This window comes from Temnothorax nylanderi, unplaced genomic scaffold, assembly GCF_030848795.1.
Source record: "Temnothorax nylanderi isolate EJ_2023f unplaced genomic scaffold, tnyl_v1.0 TNYL_tig0152_pilon, whole genome shotgun sequence".
NCBI lineage: Eukaryota > Metazoa > Arthropoda > Insecta > Hymenoptera > Formicidae > Temnothorax > Temnothorax nylanderi.
In genome coordinates, this window is record NW_027249214.1 from 146,029 (window position 1) to 167,697 (window position 21,669).

At 39.4% G+C, this 21,669-nt stretch overlaps 1 protein-coding gene across 4 annotated transcripts in view; it reads left to right on the forward strand.

Moving 5' to 3' along the window:
- The window catches only part of Bsk (mitogen-activated protein kinase dJNK), a 151,569-nt gene that overhangs the window by 37,656 nt on the left and 92,244 nt on the right, over positions 1–21,669 (forward strand). For 2 of the 4 annotated variants that reach the window (XM_071715020.1, XM_071715021.1), the window contains exon 1: positions 8,815–9,898. The exons of the other annotated variants lie outside the window; for them this stretch is intronic. The gene's annotated coding sequence lies outside the window, so the exon portion shown is untranslated. Of the gene's footprint in view, positions 1–8,814; positions 9,899–21,669 lie in introns of those variants that run through there. 4 annotated transcript variants of the gene reach the window in all.

Consider the following 21,669-nt stretch of genomic DNA (forward strand, 5'->3'; position numbering starts at 1 on the left):
AATTCTATTCTTAGCACAAAATATCTGATCGATCAGATCTCTTACATTTTATTAAGCAACGACCTAATCCAATCTCGTTGGAAAGTTTTTCTACAAGAATGAGTTTATTATGAAAGAGGAAGAGCTCAATTTTATATCATGTTAAGCCCGTATTCGTATCCGAGCTTAGAAAAAGGAACCAATCTTGAGATACGATTTGATAGGATTTGAGAGCCAATTTGATATTTGTTATATTTATATCTATTCTTATAATAACTGAGCTAGTTTTACTCTAGTTTTTTATTTTTTATCGTTATTTATTGGTAGCTTGAGAGATCCAATAAGTATCTTATCGCAGACGTAATATTGTGGAGCGTTCCATAAAGTTCGTACAATACTTTAATAGCGTCAGATTTTACAGAAGTAATATTTTCTCCGCTCACAAACAGCTATATTCTCAGTTGATTTCTAATCAAAATGTGAATTTACGTTGTAAGATACAAAACTTTATCCTAAATATTCCAACTGATATATTATCTGATATTTTTGAGATTTATGAAACGATTTTATAATATTATACAGACCTAGGTCTGTCATTTGATGCAAAGCAATTAAGACCAATGTTTTCCACCAACAAAATTTCCTGTGCTATAGAAATAGATCTCGCGTAGAAGATTTCATATCGTGAAAACTATACTAGTTCAACAATACGTTCAAAATCCGGAAGAATTTTGAAATGGTTGCTTATCTCGCACAGGAACTTCCGTAAAGACAACTGTGATACATTTAGGAAGGATTTCTCTAGCGATTCTGGCTGGACTAGCCATTCGAAGTCTATTGTCCTTATAATCTCGTTCGTATGCTCACGTTTGTCACTTGTGCCATGTCACTGTTCCGCCCACGGCATTTCTCGCTGGTCATCGGATTCTCTCTCTTTCTCTCCAGATTCACTTTGCGCTGAACGTACAATATATTTGTGTAGAAAGAGAGAATATGCATATATATATATATATATATTCTCTCTTTATATGTATAATATATACATATATATATATGCGACTTGACGTCATACATCCCTGACGCACGCTCAGTGAAGCGCGAAGTGTCGCCGGCGCTACGTATGAAGAATTAAAGCGGATGTTGCACGCGATAGGCAATCGATGAAGATATTCTTGGTTCTCGTGACTTTATGATTTGACATTCGGACATGTAGGGAGGAAAATAGCAAACGGTAAAAGAAGGTAAAAGAAAAAAGAAGAAATTATTGCAATGTCTGCGCAATTTTGAACCTTTATGGGTTATATAGAGAGTCTAGAACTGAAAATAATAATTATATCGGGAATATAAATTCTAAATTATTTATCAATGTAACAATTCTTGTTTCTTCTTATATCTTCTTTCCATGAATAGTGGATAGTATTAATATCAATTACGTTTGATGATTGTTATTATCATCAGCGTGAATTTTGTCTTTCAGCGTTTTGTAAGATTCCAGAAAGATTCGAATTCTTTTTAAGATTAGTAATCGAGCTTGTGTCTCATTGTCAGAACATCCTTGTAAAATTGATGCTTTCTTTTCGACGTGGAATATCGATTTTATGAATCATATCGTGGATTCTAATCTCGCCGTATTTCCGTTTGTCTGTATTTACCCGTGGGACACCACCACGAACGAGCATGGAATAACCAGGTGGGTGGAGCGGAGAAGCGTTTCCTTTCGTTAAAGTAGAAAATCTCGCGTGGTCCAACGTGGATCGTGAGAACGACTCGTGGGCGTTCCTCGTGGGCCTACCCGTACGCGTGTCTCGTTAATTCACCCGTCTAATGACACGGAACCTCCGTACCGTCCGTATTATTAGACGTAATCCGTTAATAGCGCGGAACGCCGGCAGTGATCGCTAGCGCCTTCAAAAAGTCACTTTACGGCGACGAGCGTGGAGATAAATATATTTTGCAATAGATAAATATAATAGAGAAATGCGCACATTTTATATTATGCCATGAATTTTAAAACTTCACATATTAACATTTTTATATGTAAATTGTATTTAAAATATTTTTAATTACATAAATATTACAAATAATTGTATAATTTTCTGAAATTTTTCACGTAACGTTTTATTTAATTGATTTTTATAGATAAAAACTTTAATAATACAAATTTATTAATTAAATCGAAATCACTTTGAATAAATTAAATAAATTCAGGATCAGTGAATTAATTAATTTTATTAATTGATAAATTAAGATAAAAGCTAAATGTACATTTTTTTAACCAAAACATGAATACAAATGTAAAGCGATGCCGATTGAAATTTATTCATATGGTACTAATATCGCTAAATCGAGAGGACATTAAAAATTCGCGAAGCATTATTGGCGAAGCAAAGTACTAGTATTACAAAGTACTAGGGCTTGGCAAGTGATATATTGAGTGGCGGAGTTTCCAATCGGCATTAATCCCGTAAATTCTACGGCCAGGGACTACAAGTCCCGGCCGTACAATGCGTAATTGGTTCCTCGCGCAGCTGGGATTCTCAGCGAGCGAGTGGCCTGTTTCATGGTTAGGTACGGACGATGACCGCGGATACGCAGAGGAAACATGCCGCGCCGCGGGAACGTCTCGATGCGAGCGTGGGATGATTACATATATTTGGCGTGTTGGCCGCATTTTACGCGGCGATCCTGCAGATACTTACAGATCCGCAAATTGGGAGAGAGAAGATACCAAAATTGAGAACTTTGAGAGATAAACTCGTCTATAAATTTTCATTTACTTTGCAGAGCAACGCAAAGCGAGGATAATGCTCAAGTTTGTTTTGTTTACGTCATTAATTTTTCCATAAATAGCAATCGCAGACTTTAACAAGACATAACTACGTTATTTTTGTTAACTCTATAAAGAATTAAATTGTCATGATGAAAGGATAATTTCTAGGATCTTTCCTTCGTCCGAGAGATTTCGTTCTCTTTTCGAGAAATATTCAAAGCAATCAGAGGGTGACAACTTTTCGGAAGTTTATCCGGCGATTGCTCCGTTCTGCTGATGCGATCTCGTTCGAGGGCATTCATAATGCCTAACTCAATTACGTGTAATTGTGCACGGGGTCACCCCACCATCGCTATCGCCATTACCGTTCTCGGCAAACGCGGTATAGCTATACTTCGGCTGGTTGTTGGAAAGGGTGGAAGCGCGACTCAAAGTGGTTATTTTAGGAGTTGGAAGGTAGCCGTCCGATGGGATGTCCGCGCTTCTCTCTCTCTCTCTCTCTCTCTCTCTCCCCCCTCCCTTCCCCTTCTCGCCACTCCCTCTCTTGACGACCCGCTTCCATTCTTCGTGCTGAAACTCCCGCCACTCTATGTCACGGATGTCACCAGGTTGACACACGTGGAATCGTAAAGTAGCGTTCATCGAGTAAATAGATCGGATATTTTTCGGTCATCGGGCTAATGTTACTGTGTAAGTTCGAAACAGAATAACGGTGTATCGAATCGCGCAAAACATTTATTAAATTGTGCTTTAAAATTTTATGATGTGCTTTGGAGATTCAAGACACAGACAAGATTCTAATTTCTTTATCGAAATATTATCTTAATAACAGAGTGTATATTACAAATCTTGTCTTTTAAAATGAAATTTATTAAACAAACACTATTTCTGTTCCGAAATTGAAATTCCGTTATACATAAGATGAATATAATATATACAATGATAGGACAATGAAAGATCTGACAGATCTAACAGATCGGAAAGCGAGCGAACGCTTAAGTGAATCTTGTCGCGATTCGTGTTTATTTGAAGTCTGCAAGAATTATATGTGCCCAAGCGAGGACAGTGACGACGCTTTACGTTTCCAGATTCGCTACGGTGCCATAAAGTCGTACCTGCGATACGTCTAGGAGGAGTACACACACATAGGTATAAATGTGGAGAAAAATACAAATACTGGTCGATGTGTAACCCGTAGAAAGTGTCGGCGATACAATCGTAAATCGCCGATTTGACATTTTATGTTTGCACATACGCTCTGTATTTTCGCAATTTTCCACAAATGCTTATAGCCTTTGCGCTTTGACAACCATTGAGAATCTTTGTTTGACAACAATTTTTTATTTTTTTAAAGGGGTTTAATTTCTTTTTTACTGCTTTTGAGCAACTAATGAATCGACTGTATTTATAATATAAATTAGATATAATTGACAAGAAAATTTATTCTATTAAGTTTGATCACTGTTTGATTTTGAAATTTGATTACTGTTGTCATATATAGATCCTAGTTCATGAAAATTAAAGTATTAATATTAAAGGGTTTGACGAAAACTTTCTAAAAATTAAATTTATTAAATTTCTAGTGAGCGATCGTGAGAAACGCAATCTATTTTCTTTCGTTCGAATTTCAGTATATTCAAGCGAATAGGTCTTGATAGTTATTTACTTTTATGTTTCCTCGGTAAACCAGCTACCGTAATTCTGTATAAGCATCATCGCTTTTCCATCGAGGAAATTTCATAAAGATCGCATCCGTTCGCGCACGCGAAGGAATTTCCGTGAAGGATGATAACCGAAATTGCATTTCTGATTCGTCGAGGATACTTTCATGATGCAGGGAAACTTCAAGCACGACCACGGTTTAGCTGCAGAGAGGGACGAACATCTAGAAGATTAAATCCTACCCTTCTCTCTCTCTCTCTCTCTCTCTCTCTCTCTCTCTCTCTCTCTTTCTCTCTCTCTCCTCCCCCCTCCCCCCTCTCCTTTCCTCCGTCTCTCTCTTTTTCGTCTGGCAAATTGATGTTTACGTGTTGGAAAAGCGCGAGTTCATCGTCGGCGAGCTCAAATACGACAACGGTGGGCCTTTTAAAGCGATCTCTGCGAAACGCATCACGTCTGCTGCGCTTAATTAACTTTAATTAATCCACACCGCCCGGTGATTTCGCATCTCCCCGAGATTAAGAACAGCAAGATTAACATACCGGCGGCTTAGCAATCCGGCATGTGTTTCTCATGCACGTGTAGGTATGTGTAAAACTTATGCTTGGAGAACTGACTTTTTAGAAAACATGTTTGGACAAGTAAAAATCGTCAGAATGCATATTAAAATTTGATTGACGTATATTCGCAATATTCTTTATATATTATCAAGATAATCGATTCGCAATATACTTTAAATATCGCTAATTAACGTATCTCTGATCAAATAATTATATTAATATAAACTTTAATTAAGGGTAAGAATAAAATAACATAATTTTAACACAAAAAGATATTCCTGGTCATTTTCCTGCTGAGGAAAAATACACGATTTACATTTATAATTAACCTTGTATCTGTCTTCTCTATATTCCTGATATTGTACTGTATAAAAGTAGCTCCATAGTACATAATCTTCAGCAATTCTATATATTTGCAACCGCAAACGATCTAATTATGGCGTAGTCAGTAAATAGCTGGATCGTCGTTAAATTCGCAACCTCGCGTCACGTGCGTCTACGCATGACACAAGCATGTGTGTGCATACGTGTTTGTATTCGTAACAGATATCGTAAGCCGATTATGAGGATATATCATCGCTGTATAGCCGGTCGGGTCGATTTTCTGGTTCGATACTTCTTCCTCTCGGCTGAGCCGGTCGTCTTACGAGCTCGTCCGCGTCGATCCTGGTTCTTCATTTGCCGCTTCGTTGGAGATTCGCTTCTTTACCTACCTATAGAAAAATACGGTCGCGTGGAAATTACTAACAAGTGATAGTTGTCGATCGATAAATACAGCGAGCAGATTTAAGTTTAACGTGGTCCAAAGGTGTAACGCGATCGATGCCTTCATATCTCCTCTTTCTCACAGAATAGTAAATTAAAAATATTTAAGCGATCGACACTTAAATTCAAGTTCCTGCTAAACCGAATTAAATAAACCTAATTCGATGTTTCGATCTTTCAACAATACATTAAAAATTGAATATTTTAATATCTAACTTAATAGAAGTTAGGAAATTAATAGACGAGTGTAAATTGCACGTGCAACTCGTTGCGGCAATCGATTGCACGGATGTAGAACATGCTCCAATTTGCGCGAGAATTGCACGTGTAAGCCAGAGTCTCGGGGCAACTCGCACAGTCCAGTCGAGATGAGAAACACGATTGTTAACATTCCAGTACTGTTCTTTACTGTCAATAATTATATTTAAAATCTTAAATTTTTTACGAGAATCTCATTTAGTAGTAAACTAATTTCTTCATAAATCTCAAATATGTTTTAATGCATAATTTGCGTCGTTATTGAAAAAGAAATAAGAAATATTAAAAAATCGGTAAAAGAAACTTACTGGATTAGGCGAAATCGCATGTGGTTCAGTAAAGCGGTGCATTGCAGGTATATTTGTTTCAGTTGCACATGCGAGAAAACGGCGGAAAAATCAAACGCTAGACTTTCAAACACACCGACGAAGAAAACGACGAAAGAAACGAGCGAAAGGGAAACGTATTCAAATCGTTATTTTTATCTCGTCGCGATCGAAGAGGGGTTTTGTGTATTTCTTTTTCGGAATAAGCAAATTTCGCGCATATCTAGTGATCGTGCGAGAACTTTGCAATATGAGAGACGCACCTGCGCTGCATCGCGTATTATAGACTGTGTTCTCAACAGCGCCGGAATATTTCGATCACGGATCTTAGAGAGAAATTGGAATTGATTAGGGAAATTTTTAAATCAAAATTTAGATCACATACATTTCATACGTCAGTGTTTTTTTTATTTATTTACGTGAATTACAAGTGGAATAACCAACGTAGATATAAAAGGGATAGGGTCTTTCTCCCAAAGGCTCAGAAACGTCGGGAAGTTTTTTATTTTAATAGTTTGTTAGGTTTTATTTTATCATTCTATTGTGCCAAACATAGGCTTTCTCCGAGAATGGTTTTTGAAGGGTGCGGTTTATGACTGATACTTTGCAAGTCTATTAGGAGATTCTAGAAAAGATATTTTCCATTCTCTTTCCCTTATATTGTATAGAGGCAGTTGTCTGCATATTGCAGAAGGTCAGATGATACGTAAAACTTCAAACAAAAAATTCTAGCTCTGTATTCTCGGGTAAAATGGTCGTACATAATGCATTATACAAATATAGATAAGAAATTCTAATCTTGTTACTTACGTTATTTGATATATTGTGCTTGAGTATTTTATTCAAAAAGTTAAATCGAGATAAGGCGACTATATGCTTATTATAATATAATCGAATAATTAAATTTTGCATACGCGCGTTTATTATTGGGCTAAAAGAATGCAAAACGAATTTTAAACGAATAACTTTCTCTTTTATTTGAAAAAGTTTGCATTCCATTACATTTAGGTACTTATTAAGTTATTCCCAAGTTTTTTTTAAGTATACATTCTTTTTTCCTCTTGTGTTATGTAAAAGCGATTATCTACACAAATCAGACAAAATCTTGCCCTTGGATTATTCAATTTTTGCTTCCTCATAGAGGAAGTTTTGTTTTTATATTGTATTTTATAAATATGTTTTAGATATTTTATTGAAAAGATTTTAAATTGAGAGACAAAGTGAACATATCCTTGGTATAAAAAATTTAACAATTAAGCATTAATAAAGTAAATATCAATAAAGTAATACCATCATTAATTTCTAAAATTTGTTAATTTTCAATATGTTATATGATAATCAGAATTATCTAATACTTGTTTTCGCGTTCGAAGGGTCTATTACACATGTGGTCTGGCACTCCTTTATTGCTATACGTGAAAACATATGTGCTCCGCCGCGATGGGAGGGAAACCATTATGTGCGCCTACTTTCTCGCAGTTTTCCGGCAAACTTGATAAAGTGGCGTTGAAAGGTTCGAAAGTCAATTTTTATTCTTCGCCGAGGCATACGCAAATATTTGCATAAAATATTTACGAGATCAGCCGATACATCATCCAGCAAACGTGCCATGCGCGCGCGCATGTGTCGACGAGATAAATAAATAAAAGCGTCGACGTGCGTCGCGTCGCGTTACACATATCGACGTCTCCGTGATATTTTTATCAACCTGTAATTCGGCAGGAATGCGATCGCCCGTGAATCGCATCGGACGCCGTGCAATGCGTGATAACGCGACGCACGTTTATTTTTAGCAGACGTATTGTCATTTCCCATTGTCGTGCCGCCGCCGACGACGAGGAATAACGAGGCTTGCGAACAACGGGAGCATCGGGCATTCATTCGTTATTGATTCCTTATCGCGCTTAGGATAACATATGTACCGAGTTCGCCGGGACTAAAGAAAACAGAGGGGAAGGATGGGAAGAGAGACTTTGTGAATAAAACTGAGATGTAAATGTAACGGAATGCAAACTTACTTTTTTAACTAATTGTTTTAACGTTTAAAATTATTGCAAAAAAACGAGGTTATACAAACCATTCTATACATGTTACGATAATTCTAACAATTTATTGCAACGATTATTACAATTTCACCGTTGTTATACGCGTATACGTTAGGGCAAGCAATTATCTAGAAAGCGTCTTGCGCAACCAGATCGCGCGAAAGAAAAGGTGAAGCGAAATGCGCGTAACGAAATCCAGGCCTAAAGCCGACGCGGAAGTGGAAATCATAGAAAACGGAGTTAACGCGCTCCGAAGGATATCGCGGCGTGTTCCCGAGGTTGCTTTCCTCGTCGAAGGGACAGCTGGTGGTGGAGATGCTAGCGGAGAGGTGGTGGTGGTGAGGGTGGTGGTGGGGGTAGCTATCGCAGGCAAGAAGAGGGGAAACCGGCCGCGCGCGCGCGCGTCGACCTCCAACGCTCCGACTACCCCGTTCCGACCGTTCCGTCTTTCGTTCAGTCTTTCGCGGCCCTTCACGTGCGTCGTGTCGCTTCTCTCCGTTCGTTATCAGTGTCGGTTCTTACGTCAGTTTCCCGGCCGCTCGCCCGTCCGCCTACCCGCGCCTCACCCCTTCGTCCAGCCGCCGATTTTCCGCCCGGCTACCGTGCACTCTCGTTCTCCATTCCGGCAGAGCGGAGGGAGCGTTTCGTACCGCGGTCGCGCGAATTACGTGCACACACGTGCGCGGGGTGTGTATGTGTCACACGCGGAGGTAGAAAGTGCAGCGAATCGCGTGCTGTCTGGACCACGTGGTGGCACGACCGGTGCGTGTCGCCGAGAATTTCCCGCGCGCTCTCCGGCGCGACGGTTTTACGTTTGCGACGCTCCGTTCTGGTAGCGGAGCTCTCGGTGCGAGACAATACGTATGGTGCGTAATTGCGCAAAAATTTTATACACAGTGTTGTTACATTGGGTGACCTAGCACTCGAGTCTTCTGGCGGTATATCCAAAGAGATCTTTGTATGTCAGTCAACAGCGTGTCGCGTAAAAGAATTACACGTAGTTGAACAACTTTTTGAGAATATTCAAACAAATCCGAACGTCGCGAACTCGTGTCGAAAATCACACGGCGTGCTAGTTGTCGATCAAAGTGCGTACTTCTGTTAAAGTGATCGCGCAGTGATTGTACCCGGTGAAGATAAGATTCGCGGAACGCGGCGTGAATGATAAAAAGTGAGTGTGTGCGCGCGCGCGCGTGAATTTAAGTAAATAAGAAATAGGTGTGATCACGAGAGAAAGGAACACGTTTCTTCTTGTGAACGGATTCCCGCAGTTCGTGCTCTCTGTGCTTTTCTCGCACGGATTCTCTTCCTCCCCGCGTCTGTCTCTGTGTCCCTCTCTCTGTTTCTCTTCTTCGGCCGCGAGGCCCGACGAGTGCAAGCCCTCTACTACTGCGCCACGGAACGCGCTCGCCGCTCGCGTCGTACCTGCCTGTTTCGCTCGTCTCGCTCGCCTCGTTCTACAACCCCTGTCGACTCGTGCCGCCATCCGCTACCACCACCCCCGCGAGAGGCCGTCGCGGGATCGATATTTACGAGGTAAGATGGCTCGTCGCTTCTCTACGCGACTTTCGGCCGCGCCGGTATGAGCGTCATCATGTTCAGACTCCGAATCTCCCATCTCTCGAACTGATCTCTAGTGATGACGTTGTTCTTCTTCGCGCAAAATTGTTCCGATAGAATTAGAGGGTGTAAATATCGTTTCCAAAATGTTTCCCTTCATCTCTGTGTGTTTTCCTCGATTGATCTTTTGATCTAGAAAGGAATATAAAATCAAATTTATGAATTTTTCCTCTTTGGGAAATATCGTCCTAGAATTTTATTTGGCATTGGCGATTGTTTTTTCGCGCGAGATTACGATTATGTAACTGTCGATGAATTATGTATAAGTGTGCATTTTGCGCAGTTTGGAATCCCACGTGAATGTCATCGTTAAATCGAATTACGTTGTTTGCGATGAATTCGTGCGGAAATTGTGACAAATATTTGTACGTTTTCGCTCACGCGCAACGCATTTTAAACAATATAATGCGAGGCGTTTAAGCTTTTTATTACAGTTTTTCCTTTTTTTTAATAAATAACATAATTTGTTTTATATTCTATTTGTGGGTTCTGCGGATTTTTTTTTTTTTTTAGTAATTTTAGTAACGCGATTCTTTACAGGTTTATTTAATTTTATTTTTCAGCGTGGAGAACTAAATGTACAGCGAAAACAAGTCCACTACATAAACGACGTTAAGCGTCTCAAAGCTCGCATAACAATCCTCTGTGTATTTTTTCTAATAATAGACATTCGCAATAATCGATCGCAGTGACCGGAATTCTTTCGGTTTGCTTCAACCACTTTCAGTCTTGAAACAAGTTTTTTTTTATTATCTATATATGGCACAAAAATGCGTTTTCTGTCAGTGGATATCGCAAAGGATAAAAATACTTTATATTGGTAACTTTAAAACGCGTATACCACTTTAAGAAATTTTATTTATTCGGAAATATAGTGTACAACTGTACGAAGCAACAACCGGACTACGTTTCAACGAGTAATATATAAATTTATATAAAGGTAAAGGCTCGCAGAATTAAAAATCAATTAACAACGAAGGGGCATCGAGCCGTAACTAGGTGTTAATGTTAATGTATTCAATATAATTTAAATAACAGACGTTTCGGTCGCATATAGGACCATCATCAGTGTCGTACAATTAACGCAATCGGAAACATTAAAAATTAAAACCTAAACTAAGCGCAAACGTTCGTTGGATTCGGGGTACGTCATGATAAAAATTCGTTTCGTTCGTCGTGAGAAAAAACCTAAATACATTATTAGAATACATTAACATTAACACCTAGTTACGGCTCGATGCCCCTTCGTTGTTAATTGATATATAAATTTAATTTTAATAATTAACATTTGAAATCAGCGCAAATAACAAGTGTACGCAATAAATAATTCTGTGCATGCGAGAGCGCGCTTAATTAGCAAATATGCAAAAATAAAGTTTAATATCACTTTTGCTGGAGTTCTCGATATATCAGTGTATATAGGGAATTTCAACATTGTCAATTAAAGTATATTTGCCACTGGATGTATTATCATTTTCTCTTTGCCTGTGCATTACTTTGCAGGATAAAATTTAATCCCTTGCGATGAGTCGATGCGTCGAGCAATGGCACGCGCAAAAACTTATTTAGTTACAAAGTGAAAATACGGATGCATAAATAAAGGATGTTACGTAATTCCGTCGTGTTTGCGAGCGAGGCCGGCTCTCGAGAGAGTATGCTCGCGCGGTAAATATATATACCTACTAATGCAAAAGCGTACGGATGCGAACGAGCCCGCGCGTGGTAACCGCGCTCTTTTGGCAGCGGTTTACGCGGAGTTTACGTATTTAATCGTAAAGACGCATAAACAGTTCTGGAATCTGACCAGAAACCGCCGGACGCGTATCGAGCCAATGAATCCCTTTGCGAATTCAGGATAATGGGAGCGCGAATTGCGAGATGAAATTGCCCGTTTTACCCCGGTGAAAGGGGAAATTCGCGATGAATATTCAAGTAGATATCTGTACACACTGCACAATATTGCGGCATTAGTAATCTCTAATAGCATTGCATCAGCAGTACAGTTTTAATTGAGGAATTAATTGTAACGAATGAATTTACATATACTTCTTCAGAAAACCGAGATAATGAATGTTAATGTTGGAGAATTAAAATGTATATCAAAATATCAATAGAACTTGAATCAATAAGTACTTGAAAAAATTAGTTCTAAATTAAGATTTAGAAAAAAGGAACCTAAATCACAATAATATTATTAGTAATCTTTTTGCAGTATTTTTCTATACAGGTTTTGCACGAGAATTATTTTTAAATTAAAATTTTTTAAAAATTAAGAGGAAAATTTCTGATCGATGAATATTATCTTTGATTAGTAAATTTGCTAATTAGGTATACCATTTAAATATCGATCCGAGGTGGATTCAAGACGACCAATTATTGGAACTAACGTTTTCATTAGGTTTATGGGGATAACATAACTATAACTTAATGTTACGCGCCACTCCCATTCGGTATCTAATCGACGCGAGTTATTAGCTATTCTCGGGTCAGTAACGAGCAGTCATTTCACGAGGCGTAATACAGGTAATTACTCGACCAGCGAGTGCACCAGCTTGGATCGTTAGTCGCATTCCCGACATACCGACGTTACGTGTGTAACATATGCGCGTGACAATATAACGCATAGGTAAGTCTCTTGCGAGAAACGCCGATAGATCTGTCCCGGTCCATCAAGATTTAACTCACTGATACTCCGTTTAATCTCGATCTTGTTTAAATCCTTTCTATTATTTTCAAATGTCAAGCCACTTGCGGCGAAAGCTTATTTACTTCCGGTGTGAAACGAGATTTGTATTTATAATTGTTTCTTGGAACAAGGATACCTTACCCTCGCTTATATATATACGCATTCCGAAATGAGGAATCTTGACTCGAGGGGGTAACGGAGCTATGAATATGGCTTTAACCTCGGAATCGTTTTTGCTTTCATACGAAAGTAATCACTGTTCTTCTCAGTTAGGCCCGCTTTGAGAGAAAATGCCCGCGACTTTCGAGACACTTTCGTGCATGCGCGAAAAAGGCGATCGTTAATGTGTTTGCTTTGAAAGCAGGTTCAAACGGGCTTTCCCTTTCTTTACTCCACTTGCGTAACATACTATAGGAAGCCCTCTCGGACTCGTTCGCGAGCTAAAGAGTGCGGTGTGGAAACGAAAGCTACTTCTAAAGCAGCAATTCTCAAACATCCCTCGACCGTTTTCGACTGGATTATTTTTACCGCAAATCACTGAAGTTTAAATTGCAGAGGACTTAAACCGCCGGCACCGCACCGTTTAAGGAACACTATCGTAAAAGAGATTTTAAATTTCGGAAAAGAGAAGAATATATTATACATTGTAATTAAAAAGAAATAACTACAGATTAAAACAAATGTCAGTTGCGAAATTTTTAATGGGAATTCCTCGAGATATTTTTGCCAGTCATGTTCATACACATATATGTTTAATCAAAATTGATCGTACTTATAATGGTGCGTTTGAAACACACTTTATTCCCCAGTTGCGTATTGACTTCTCCCCTCGACTATGTACACTCGAAAAGTTTGTCAACGCCGTGTCAGCCCTTCGCTCCGACGAAATTTCACGTGATCGAAATGTCAGCGGCGCTCTTGGCGCCATTGGGGATGACCGAGGGTGTCCGGGAATGGCCGGGATTCGCCTGTCCGGAATTTTTTGGTCGAACAGGAAGAACGCCGCGGGCGCTAAAATCTCGATACAGAACGCCATCCTGTCTATTAAACTGCCGCTCTTGTCATTGGAAATCATGTTCGGATTTATAGTAAGCAAATCCCAATTATATAATCGCTAATTTGTTACTTCTGCTTATTAATAGGAAATTAATATTAAAGCAGGGCCTATTTGCTATTATATGCTTTACATAAATACATATTTACGTATAGAGGGTTGTAAAAAGAGAAAAATTATCAAAATATACTACTTTTTAATTGCTTTTAGATACTATAAAAGAGTATCGAATATATTTGATGATTATGTGAACACACTGACATGAAATATTATAACTGAATAAGACAAATTATATATTAAAAACAAAAAATAAGTTCAACGAGCTCTACATTACTCTCATATCTTTTATCTTTTATACTAGGAACCATACTTTCAGTCACCTGCTTCTTGTATCTATGTTATGTTCGCGGTCGCTGCATCCTCCCTGTGTCCGTAGCAATTACGAATGCCTTCACGAAATTTCACGTATACCGCACAATCTTCGCGAGCAAAAGCGAGCGCTTTCTTCGTGGCAGCCGAACAATTTCGCAACTGCCTAACCGCCGCGTTCTGCGAGAGTGCTTATTCTCGGCCACCACTCGAGGTGGTATTTCTCGCGCTCGTCCGCCGTTAGATCTGTCCGCAGTTAATAATGGCACGACTGTTTGATTTAACGGCGTCATTAGGGACCGTGTTTCTCTCTCTCGCTCACGCTTCTCTCCCTCTCACTTTCTGTGTATCGTCGAGCTACTTTCTTCAGTGGGCCCTAAGGACCGCGACGCCATCGTCCACGGCTATTAGCTTTCGTCGCTCTCCTCGAAGTAATTGGCCGTATTAAATTTAATAATCCGTCGGCCGCCTAGGCGAGCCTAACCGTTTCCTATTTCGCGCTCTGGTAATCGGTTAGGCGGATATTCCAAGTATAAGCGAGAATAATTCACGGCGAGCGTGAAGTCTCCCGGTCTCCCCACATCTCTCGGGTGAAGACGAGACGCGAGAAATCAGGGAGGATTAGGGAGCAAATTTTGGAGAAGTTCAAGAGGTAATATGCGAATTCGTTTTAGAGATCTCTGTATGCTCGTCATCTCTATATGCTCTGCGTATCCTGGTTTAAATGATGTAAATGGATGGCAAATTCGCCATATGTGAATTTTTAACGCCGAAATGTAATTTTAATTTAACATATGCGAGGTATTTCAGATTTTGTTGGAAAAAGTAGGATGAAAATGATATCTAAAAATATGATATTATTTTGTAAAGAGAAATGCACTTGCTTGAGAATAATCCTTATACAAAATTTCAGGATTACTTTTCCAAAAATAAAGTATATCCTGTTTTGCACTGTATATTATAGAGCGACATTTGTCATGTGAATTTTTAGAATTATAATTTTTAAAAATTTACTTTTGACGGAATTATAATGTCTGTCAAATATGTATGAAATTTTGGAGTCAAAAAAGATGTTAATATTAACAGAGGTGATACTCCACACGGAAAAAAAGGATTTGCTACTATACGGACAACTAACATTTTTTGCTGCGAGAGCTAATTAATTTTGCAATAATAGCAAAACCTTTTGCTGCAATACCAAAGTTCAGCAAAACTGTTTGCTATTGCAACAAAATGTTTTGCTATTATTGCAAAATTAATTAGCTCTTGCAGCAAAAAATGTTAGTTGTCCCATATTTAACAAATAGATTTGCTGTTGCAGCAAAACCTTTTTTTTCCGTGCATAAAAACTGTTTGCGAATAATATATAGGATTCCAGGTTTATATCTAAAAAAAAAAAAAAAAAGTGCGTGCTTGCGTCGCACGACATGAATAAACATCACAATGCATCAAATATTTGCAAGTTTGTAAATTTTTGAAAACCTGCAAATGTGCCATACGCGAGGTACACAATTCCAATTGTAATGCCAATGTCGCATGCGATAGGACATTGACGAGACTACCAATCGCGGTGTTTTGTGTGCATGCAAAAAGATGGTCGGCTGTTTCGGGGATCTGGGATCGAATCTACCGGAAATCCGTGGATACTAAAAAGCCGCGCTTGTAACAACGAGGATATTCGCGATTCATATCGGGGCCATCGGGGGCGTAATCGGTCGCCGTATCTGACGTTGATTAATGCGACGGCGCGCTCATACGGAATTGTTAAATCGCGCACATCGCGTCCCGCGTTGCTCCCGCAATAGCTCGCGCCTAATTGCGCGTGATTTCGCCGCGCCGCGGACGCGGACACGCGCGGTTACAGCCGGTCACGTAACACGCTCGAGAATTATGCGCGTACGTCCGGACGTACAGTCAACACGTTTGCCTTCGTCCCACCGAGTATTACTCTACGTCACTTTAAGTTTCACGGGAGATCCTAAGGCTCAGTTGCATCCCGACGTTGATTAACGCCGATCAGTTAATATTTAATGATTAACCCTTCGCTCGTTACCAGAATTAATAAGATCCAGTCAAAAACCTTTTTTCTAGTGGACATAGAGAAAGTATCCAAGATAATGGAAGCTGTAAGGATTTACCACAAAATATATATCACGAAAAAATTCTAAGCGATCTTTTTAGAGAAGTATTGAAATGTATATTGAAATATTTTTAATGATCTCTTTCAAATTGTGATTTAGTGATGATTTTACTTATCTTTTAAGTTTGCTGTTATTGATGGGCTGTTAATTATCTTCGGCTGATAGTATGAGTTTTATAAAATAAATTAATAATAATTTAAAAAGTTAGAAAGGAGATATTGCCATATAAATAATGTTTATTCATTAATTATTAAGTGTGACGAAAATAGTCAGTATAAGATAGTCACATCGATGCACACACCGTAACATGAGATAGATTTATATTAGCGGCTGGGAATTCCTCCCGGTTGAAATTATGAGCGCACTCGTCGAGACGTATCGATCGGCCGTTAATTTAGTTTCGAGAGCCGCGAGATGAAAATTTTAGCTCGAGCTGGTGTAACCGATTAAAACGCCGATTTTCCGTCGCGTCTTTCGTGGAGGGGATTCGTTCTCGCGGATTCGATCTCGCGACCGATCGAACGGCGCGACGCATGCCGTATTTGCTCGCGTTACGCCGATTAGAGCATCGAGAAACGACGGTTAATTAATTTCTTCGTCTGGAGATAACGTCTCGCGTATCAGACCGTTGTAGAAATCACGGCCCGTTTGCTTAATTAAACGACGACCGTCGAGGGTAAAAATAAGATTGTTTTGGCTACCGTGAACACTTTATCTCTCGCCTTGTTTTCCAATGCAGACGTTGTTGTCGGTTTTCTGTAACGTGCAGCTTTTATTTTGATGAGTCCAATAAGTCCTTCTATATTACGTGTATTATGTATAATTATATTACAAAATGTTATCTTCTTTGACGAAGTTGCATTTGATTTTCTCCTAACAGGAATATGAAGATAAGTTTTCTTTTTAGATTAAAAAAAATTTGATGGCACTCTTGAAATTATTTACCACATCATTAAAATTGATTTGCTGACGCGCACTATTCCATATCAATTCCTTCATATTCCTACTTCTATCCCATTAAAGTGGTTATTACGTAATGCTGTAATGTAATATGATATCTGACGCATGCGTATCACGAATTTCCGACGTAAATCTCTGGCAAACGCGAAGTAATCTATATTAATCTTAGGTTACGCTTTGCAGAGATCTGCTGTTTTCTGTATTACCGCAACGTAACTTAGAATGGCAATTAAATCGTACATCAGTCGCGTGACGTAAAATGACGACAAATCCGGAATAATCCCGAGCGTTAAGTCAACATCTCTAAAGTCGGCACGTGTGACGAGAAAATTATGCGCGTGGGAAGGGTCGTTTCGGCCATCCCTTTGCGCGTAAGGGAGTTAATCATATATCGGCATGACACTACCCTTGCGCGACATTAGTTTCGCGATGGAAGCGGATTACGTGAGTTCTCTCTTTATCTCGATGGCGGCCAACGTCCGAGCTGCATATCTTCTCGGGCGGACGAAGGGCGAGGCTGCGTTTAATTTGGATTAATTCTCGAGATCACGCGGACGCGCTTTATAAAGAGAACGTTTTCCCAGTGTGACAGAGGTTAACGAGGTAATTTAATTAGACTTAACGGGCCCCATTATGCGAGAACCGTGCGTTAGGTGATTGTTCAGTCGGTGGCAACTACCGGCATCGATAAATCGGAGGTAATAAATGTCTTAAATTACAGATGCTAGAAGATGCTCGAGTTCTTCTGTTTCTATATGAAAAAAGTGACAAGTAATTAATGTTTTGAAGAGAAGTTTAGAGTTACATTTAAATGTAAATGTAACAATGACTATAAAGTATTTCAAATACGAAATGACTATACATTTTATTATTTCTTTTCTTTTTATTTAATATGAAAAGTTGATGAATACTGAACTATACTCTCTAAATCTGAATCAGTGATTCAGATTTAGAGAGTAAATGTCTTGAAAGAAACGCATATTCTTTACAGTTTTAAAAAATATTTAAACCTCCATTTTTCTGTAGCAATAATGATTTTTCATTTTTCTTCTGGTATTTCTTTTTTGTCGAATGGAAAGATTCGACATAAACCGAAATAAATCCTATATATATATATATATGTATATATCTCTTTATGTTTTCATAAAAGCAAATATATCTTCTAAAAATTAGTTAATATATAAATATATAGCAGGAGTCCTGAGTAATTTAGATGGTCAGGGTCCCCGAAGTCATAAAGGCACGGCTGAACTGCAGCCTGTGGTTCTCGACGTGGGATCACGTGCAACGGGGACATAAACGACCCGGGGGTCGGTCTCGCATACCGTTGCCCCATATTATTACATTAATTTTCCTCATTCTCCGCAAACACTCGGCAGATCGGTATTAAGATATCCCCGTAGCCGAGCATATACCCGCGTTCGGGAACGTGTGTTCCGCGTTGGCCTGTGTTGTATGGCCATTATATAGTACCGATCTAGCTAGATACGCGCCGAGCTTTTACGGCCTTCTTATATAGGGTTTTACAATCGGCCCAATACTGCGCCAGTACTGGTTGTTGCAGTTCGGGTACTGGCGTAGTACTGGCAACACTACTGGCGCGGTACTGGCGCCAGTACCGGATGATAACTTGGGCCCAATACTGGCAGACAGTACTGGCCCAGCCGTTGTCTACTGGTACTGCCCCAGTACAGGATTTATGATCGGCTTAGTACTGCGCCAGTACTGGTTGCCAGGTGCCAGATTTCTGATACAATGCTACGTGCCAGTATCGAGCCAGTATCGAGCCGACACTGATTTCCGATATTCACCCGACATAAAAAAAAATATTTATTTTGAAATTTTATTACTATTTTTTAACTAAATTTGTTTCTTAAGATGCAGTCTATGATTATAAATATTTTCTCGTATTTGAAAAACACACTTACCTTGGTGGGATTCGAACTCGGGACCTCTGGATCGTGAGCCAACTGCCTTACGTGGTCGTGGTAGACTACTTCTTAATTTGATGTAAGTGTTATATACAATCTACATATGTCATAACCAGCGCAAATATATAATTTTTCAAAAATTATCTTAAGAAACAAATTCAGTTTAAAAAGAGTAATAAAATTTTGAATTAGATATATGATATAATATTTCTTAATGTCGGATGAATGTCAGAAACCAGTGCCGGCTTATTACGAAATTTTGTGTTCGTAAATATATTTATAAAGTTAAAACATTCTTATCAAATACTTACAAGGGTCCTCATTACACAAAAATAAGAAAAACCTTTCTTATGGCATCCCTAATAACTAATGATCGGCGCCTTATGTTATGTAGGGCCATCCCTAACAAATTTTTACACGGGTGGCTGATAGAACCTTGGCCGGCAATTGACTGCCGTAGCATCGGCCAAGCGTTGGTCTTCATTGTAATGCCAGATTATTCTATATAGGTAGGCAGCCAGTTATTTGCCAGTGATGGCCCAGTACTGTCTGACAGAATGTTGGGCGACGTACGGCTGCCAACCATCGGCCAAGTGTTGGTTTTTGTTGTAATGCCGGATTATTCTATATAGGTAGGCAGCCAGTTATTTGCCAGTGATGGCCCAGCACTGGCTGATAGAACCTTGGCCGACAATTGACTGCCGTAGCATTGGCCAAGCGTTGGTTTCATTGTAACATCTGTCAACTCCTATATGGGTTACGCCGCACGACTAGATAGTAATAACGATGAACGTATTTCCGTATTTTTCTCTGTCGTTTCCGATTTGTTCGGTGCGGATTGAATTGCTTTGGTGCGGAGTGTGCCATGAATACGTACGTACGTGGGAAACGTAAATTTTCATATTCATGACATTTCCGCCGCGGGCGTGTTCGCGAAATTTGATTTTGCGTCCATAGTTTCGCAGAAAGGTCCATTTTCGCATCAATAAATCATATTACGCAGTACGCACCCGCGTTTTCTACACGTTGTCTGACGATTAACTTTAGGCTGTTTTCGAAAGATCCGATGATCAGGGGGTCTCCTGATAAAAGATCTGAGTAACTTTTAATCGTGAAATATTTTCGTAATATATAATACAATATTACTTCTATCACGCGACGTATATATGCGCAAACTTTAATCGCGTAAGAATTCGAGATAAAAGTCTCTTATGTGGACGAAACGAACGTTCGTCGTTGCGTCGCTCGATACGGTCAAGTTATGTGTACCGGGTGGTCCCGTTTAATTGACTTCGAACTTCACGTCACGCGCCTGAAAACGCGATATTTGTGGAATTCGGGCAATGTCTGGCGTGGGCCTTTATCGATCTGCCCTTGCAGACTCGTAACGCGCCGATTTGCGCGCCCGGGAAAAAGTGAGAAACGCTCTCTTTCTCTCTGCCTCACCGTGTCCCTGCCTCCCGAAAGCCAAAGGGAAAAGGGCCGTCCCCGCGAAATTCGCAGGAGGGTCGTTTGATTTATGGCGGAAGTTCCTCGTCGCCGTTCTCTCCTCCGCTGAGTTTCGTGAAGCTGCTGCTCGCCCTTTTCTCGATCCCTTCTCGGTCGCACATTCTCGCGTTCCTTTTTCTTCTTCGTGCACCGGCGAAAGCTTTTCCTTCTCTCTCTCTCTCCCTCTCCTTCTCTTTCTTCACCCTTAACCCTTCGTTCGATCGCGCGCTCCTTCGGGGTGAGAAATTGCAGGCGGTCCCGCGTTTTGACACCGGCGGTCGACCGGCCTGATCGATTTCCTCCGACCGCGCCTTTCGACTCCGAAAATTGCCCCCCTTACGATCGAACACGCTAATAACGGCGATGTGTCCGCCGATGAAACACGAAGCGTCATGGTGTTAATCACAGACGTCGCGGCCGTACCGACACCCGTTACACCCTTCTGGAAAATTATACGGGGATGATTGAAGAGGGAAAATTAAATGTGATTTAAATTAATCTGAATTGTGATGCAGGGATATTTTGCAGGCTATTTTCACGTCTGTCTGTTATTCTTTTTAAAATTATTTAATTAGGAAAAAAGTGCTTCAATTTTCGCGAGATGAAAATATCATGAAGTAGGTATCGAAATACTGATAATTGTTAAATAAATTTGCGAAAGAGAGAGATTTTTCATCTGATATTTATATAACTGCCTCTTCTCTGTTATTGGGCCGGATTACTATACATATATTCTTGAATTCCATCTGAATAATAATGCGATTATATTAAACTAAAAATGAAATTTAAAATTGACAGAGATTTTGTGGCCATCGAATGGATACTAAAATTTAATATTTCTTAAATAAGACAATATACTCTTTTCAGTTGAACGTGAATAATTATCTTTAAGCAAACTACATTTTAGTAATCTCTATATAAAATAATCTGCTGTATCAATACTTGACCGTGTACATAAACTGTAAGAACGGTAATTGAAGAATATTTACCGGTTGACATGAAATTATTGTTTCGAAGCTTCTGTAATTAAGAAGAATATTTTATTTTGTTTCAGGTAT